At 34.1% G+C, this 5,841-nt stretch overlaps 1 protein-coding gene across 1 annotated transcript in view; it reads left to right on the top strand.

Moving 5' to 3' along the window:
* The window catches only part of LOC125048421 (cotranscriptional regulator FAM172A homolog), a 21,810-nt gene extending 21,169 nt beyond the window's left edge, over positions 1-641 (top strand). The window contains exon 9 of the mRNA XM_047647112.1: positions 1-641. This exon is cut by the window's left edge and continues 294 nt beyond it. The gene's annotated coding sequence lies outside the window, so the exon portion shown is untranslated.
* Positions 642-5,841: the final 5,200 nt, after the last annotated feature.

The following is a 5,841-nucleotide window of genomic DNA, read 5'->3' as shown; positions in this document are numbered from 1 at the left end:
CCTTTTCTCTCCCTACTCCTGCTGCCTCTTCTTTTTCTCCTGCTCATTCTTCTTCTTCTGCCTCACTTCTCAGCATGGTCTTTTTTCTCCTCTTCCTTTTTCTTCTTCTATATTTCCCTTCTCATTCTGTTCCCTCTCCTCCTCCTCCTTCCTCTTCTTCTTATCATAATCTACTTCTTCTTAATCTTCTTCAATAAGATTTCCACTGCTTATCAAAGGAATCCTAAATGCATTAGCCATTGTACAATCGTAATATTAATTATTAACATTACGTTTTTTGTTGTTGTTTTTTTTAGAATACCTATATCATATCAGTTTGTGTGTCATTGTTTGTGCCCAACATGGAGATGTTAAAAAGTCATATTTTGCAGTCAATAGTTAACAGTTTTCTATTAAATTGGTCTGTTTCAAACTATGGATATAACTTCCTGTGGAGTATTACTGTGTATATCTTATTTTGTTGTTTATTTATCACTGTAGTGTGATATTTTCTGCACGGCAGCTTCATTTCATATTCATTTCATATCCGTGAGTTGATATGGATATACCTTAAAGCATGAATAAGCTTGCCTGTAATGTATTACGGTTTTCTGCAATTACCTTTGGCAAGGGAACTTCTGTAATAAAACCTAATTGCTTAATTGCTGGTTTGTTTTTAATTTGTCAGCAGAATTGCATAAAAAGTTATTGACGAATTGGGGAGAAATTTAATAGGTAAGTTGTCTGTGACCCAAAGGCCAGTTGGATTGTTTTAGGTGAACTGGATCTGTGTACAAAGTCTGAATGAACGTTACTGGTGTTGTACATCATAGAAATTGCGAGATTTTTTTGTGGGTGACTTGTCTATTTCGATTTCTTTATGACGATAGGAGTGTGTACTTCCTGTTTCTTTTTCTTTCTTACTCTTTTAGATTATGATGCTCTGAAAATGGATGTTTGATTTTGTATCATCATGTATGTATATGAGTGTGTTTGTGCATATATATACTATATGTATGTATATATGTATATGTATTTATATATAAGTGTGTGTGTGTGTGTGTGTGTGTGTGTGTGTGTTTGAATTTAAATATATTATATATACATACATATATCTGGGTGTGCTTACTAAAGTTCTTATGTTTATATATTTCTTTGTCTCAAAAGGGTATGGTAACGGAGTAAGATCTTGATAGCACATTGCATCCTTAATTTACATAATCCATCTACACAGTAGTAACCCATTTTCGAGGAAAAATAATAAACACGATACTCTGTCAGTGAAATAAAGAACTGTGTCATAATTAACAATATAATGGTCGCCATTACCTGGATCAAGGCCTATGCAACAAGGTCTATAGAGACCATAATCAGGGATTTGTAGAAGAATTATCGCCCGAATCAACGCGCCTCAGGCACGTCTACCCCAACAGCGCGGAAAGTTACTCGCTTTACTGTCCCCGCCGCCAGCTCTCGCTCGCTGCCAGCTGGACTGTTACTATACGCGTCTGTAGGTAATGGTGTTCAAGAGAGTATCGCTTAAGCCTTGGTATAAAGCCTGGCTGAGAATCTGTTATGTGTGTGTGTGTGTGTGTGTGTGTGTGTGTGTGTGTGTGTGTGTGTGTGTGTGTGTGTGTGTGTGTGTGTACGTAGTGTTGTTACTGTATATATCTATGCGTGTGGAGCCATAAATCTAAAATGGCTGCCAGCAGCCTCCCTTACATCATATACGATTTCTGTGTTTGTTTAATAATCGTAAAACTCTACATTTGACGTCGGTTTGATTCAAGGGTAGCTAGCCATTGTTTAAATGTCACTATATTGTAACTGGTTAACCTCTGAAATAAAATCTGTTATCATCTCTGATTCAAGTTAGTATAAATAGAGCTTTAATTGGAAAATAGGAGGGAACTGCAACAAACTCTTATATATATACATATATATATAAACACACATATATATATATACATGTATAGAGATAGATTGATAGATAGATGGACACACACATATAAATATATATATACACATATATATAGACATATACACATATATCTATATATTATATTTATGTATATAATATGTATACATATATAATATGTATACATATATATGTAAATGTATTATATATATATGTATCATATATATAATGATTTAAACAAAAACTAAACCACGTTTTATCATCAAACCGACGTCAGATATGGAATTTCCAGTGTCGAGGAGATTTTCCAAACGACGAGCGGCCGCCATTTTGGACTTTTGGCGCTCGCGGATTTCGGCCACGCTCTTTCCTCGCTTATTTTCTTTTCGAACCTTCATGGAAGACAAAGCCACTCTCCACGGTCACGGAACTGCTGAAGTGACCCAACTAACACACACATACATGTATATGTGTATATATATACATATATATACACATATACATATATGTATGTATATGTATATATGTCTCCATATACCCACATATCAATAGAGAGATGGATAGACATAAATATAAACCCTTTTATTATCGATATGTAACATAAATTTTCACTTCCTCCATCTTCGGACGCATCCTGTGGGCTCCGAACACGTGACCCCGCATGACCTCTCTAACTTCTATTGACCTAGCCTCGGCCACGTCACTGAGTGGTTATTTAAAATCATATACCACTTCCTCCTAAGGTGATTGGAAACAAGACGGGAGGGCAGTTAGACGATCCAATTATAAAAACCATGTAGTTCAGGTATTACATTTATAGAATATTGATACGTAAAAATGATAATGCGTACACTACACATAGCCGTAACACAAAACTACACAAAGAAGAATGAAAGAAAATGCAATATAACTCCAAAACAAATACGCATACAAAATATAAGGGTAATGAACCAAGGTGTGTGCTGGTAGCGAGGGAAAGACCTAATGTATGAACAAGGTGGTTGCGTTGTTCAAGGCTGGCTTCATCTTATGTACAAGGGGAAATTCTGCGATGGGAAATTCTGTGAGAGGATACCCAAGACCTGAGTTAGAAATTGGGTAAGAGCGTTGCAGTTGAATGCTCTCTTATTGCCGAGAAGGATGGTTTGTTCAGCGGGGGAACAGTCCTGAATAACTTGTCTTTGTGTCCTAAGTTGCGGTGACCAATCACTGTGAGATCGAACCCACGTACCTAGCCTGGCAATTAGGACAGGTTGATGAATAGAGTACATTAGAACACAGAGATGCAGTTCAGTGGCTGTGTTATTAACTTAGCAGCAGTGTTAGTATTGCTGAAAACAAACAGCCAACTTAATCTAGGGAGCAATTATTTTGCAGAAGTGTTTGTAATTGTTTCCTCATTTCATAGTCTAACATACACACATCTGTAGATATATGGATACATATTGTGTATCGTTGCGTATCAATCTGCTGGTTCCAAGGTTCCCTCCTCATTACCTCCCCTTCCCTTCCCCATCTACGCCCTCTCCTTACCCTCCCCTGCGGCCGAGATGACAGTCGCTGTCACCGATGCTGGACGCTGCCAACCGAGCACCTGACTGCAGTGTGACTCTTCGTTAACAGTTTGTGTTATTTCGAGCGTGTTACGACATCCTGCACTTCTCTGCTTTTCATTTGTATAAACCGGCTTGCAGTTGTTATACCAGCTGGCACCAGTTGTTCATGTCTTAATAAATAGATGAATAAAAACGTTCGCGCGGCAGTGAGAGATATTTAGGTATAATATTTTGCGGAGAGGACTACATGGATAGTCCTTATAATAGTAGGTATTTGAAAAATCAAAAATTATCACTTAATTACCTTGTTATTTACGGTATAGCTGCCAAATGAGCTTACTCCAATTCACTAATATTATTGTTACTGTAATTAGCAGACATAGAGATTAAAATGGGAGGTGGGATGAATTTAGGGAAGATTTGGGAGTGAGAGGAGGAGCACAACGCGAAAGGGAAAGGAGGAACAGGGGGAGGGGAGGCGAAAGGGAGGAGGAGGATGGAAGAAGGAATTTATACGTGTCCCGTTTTTTATCATTAGCATTATCATTGTTATCATAAAAATACTACTACTACTAGCAGTAGCAGTAGTATAACTATTATCATTATCATTATTATCATTATCATTATCATTATCATTATCATTATCATTATCATTATCATTATCATTATCATTATCATTATCATTATTTATTATTATTATTATTATTATTATTATTATCATTATCATTATCATTATTATCATCATTATCATTATCATTATCATCATTATCATTATTATCATTATCATCATTATTATCATTATTATCATTATTATCATTATTATCATTATTATCATTATTATTATCATTATTATTATTATTATTATTATCATTATTATCATTATTATCATTATCATTATCATCATTATTATCATTACCATTATCATTATAACTATCATAATTACTATTATTATTACTGTTGCTGTTGGTATTATTGTTACTACTACTACTACTAATAATAATAATACTATCATTATCTAAATTAATAATAGTATCACTAGAAGCAGCAGTAGCAGTGGTAGGAATAGTATCATCATTATATGAAGGTGGTGGTGATGATCATGGTAATGATGATAATGATAATGATACTAGTGATGATGGTGATGATAGTGGTGTTGGTGGTGGTGATGGCGGTAGTGGTGATGATATTGATGATGATATCTTGATATTAAAAATATCAAGATAATTGTCAGGATGTTGATGATGATGATGATAATAATAATGATGATGATAGTATTAATAAAAATAATAAATAGTAATGATAATGGAAATAACACTAATAATAATGATAATGAGGATAATAATAAATAGTAATAGATAATGATAACAATAAGTAGTAATATATAATTATAATAATAAATAGTAATAGATAATGATGATAATAAATAGTAATAGATAATGATGATAATAAATAGTAATATATAATGATGATAATAATAATGCCGACGACAATAATAGTAATGATAATGATGATAATCATAGTAATATTAACAACAACAATAATAATAATAATAATGATAATAATTTATAATGATAATGATAAATAATATTAATGATAATAATAATGATAATAATAATGATAATATTAATAAACAATAATAATGATAACCAATAACAATAATACTGATAACTAATAACAATGATAATGATAACTAATAACAATAATAATGCTAATGAATACTGGCACTTGTGTGTTAACCCTCTTTACTTCTATAGTGAGAGAGAGAGAGAGAGAGAGGGGGGGGGGAGAGAGAGAGAGAGAGAGAGAGAGAGAGAGAGAGAGAGAGAGAGAGAGAGGAGAAGGAGAAAGAGAGAAAATAAGAGAGACCGAGAAAGAGAGAATGCCTATCATTTAAAAGTCATATCTTCACAGTATATTAAAAGAGAAAAGTCGAATATACCGGCCCTTTCCTCCCCAAGGTTAAATAGACCTTATTCCTACCCACCTTGCCTCATGCCCACCCAACGATGCCCGAGGACAGTAACTATGCGAAAGTTGTCAGCTGTTTACGAATATCGTCCAAAAGACACCTCACTCCTTACTCCGTGGAAGATTTTATCAATATCATCCCACTTCGATTTACAGAACTGGAAAGCAAAAAGATAAAGAGTTATGGGGAAAATGTGTATATACATTTTGTTAACTACGTTTACATTTATGCATTTTATCTATAATTATGCTTGTGTCCCTGTCCTGTCCATCTCCGCACAAGTGCTATGCCTGGATTTTACAATTCCTGTGATTGCGGACTTGTTGTCTGTCAATGTATATGCCAAATTTTAATTTGTGCTTGATACCAAATTCTATGGGAATACGGAATTGAAGTTAATTGTTAAAAATATTTGATGA

This window comes from Penaeus chinensis, chromosome 43, assembly GCF_019202785.1.
Source record: "Penaeus chinensis breed Huanghai No. 1 chromosome 43, ASM1920278v2, whole genome shotgun sequence".
Lineage (NCBI taxonomy): Eukaryota > Metazoa > Arthropoda > Malacostraca > Decapoda > Penaeidae > Penaeus > Penaeus chinensis.
The sequence above is the reverse complement of the archived record's forward strand: the minus strand, read 5'-3'. Positions and strand labels throughout refer to the sequence as shown.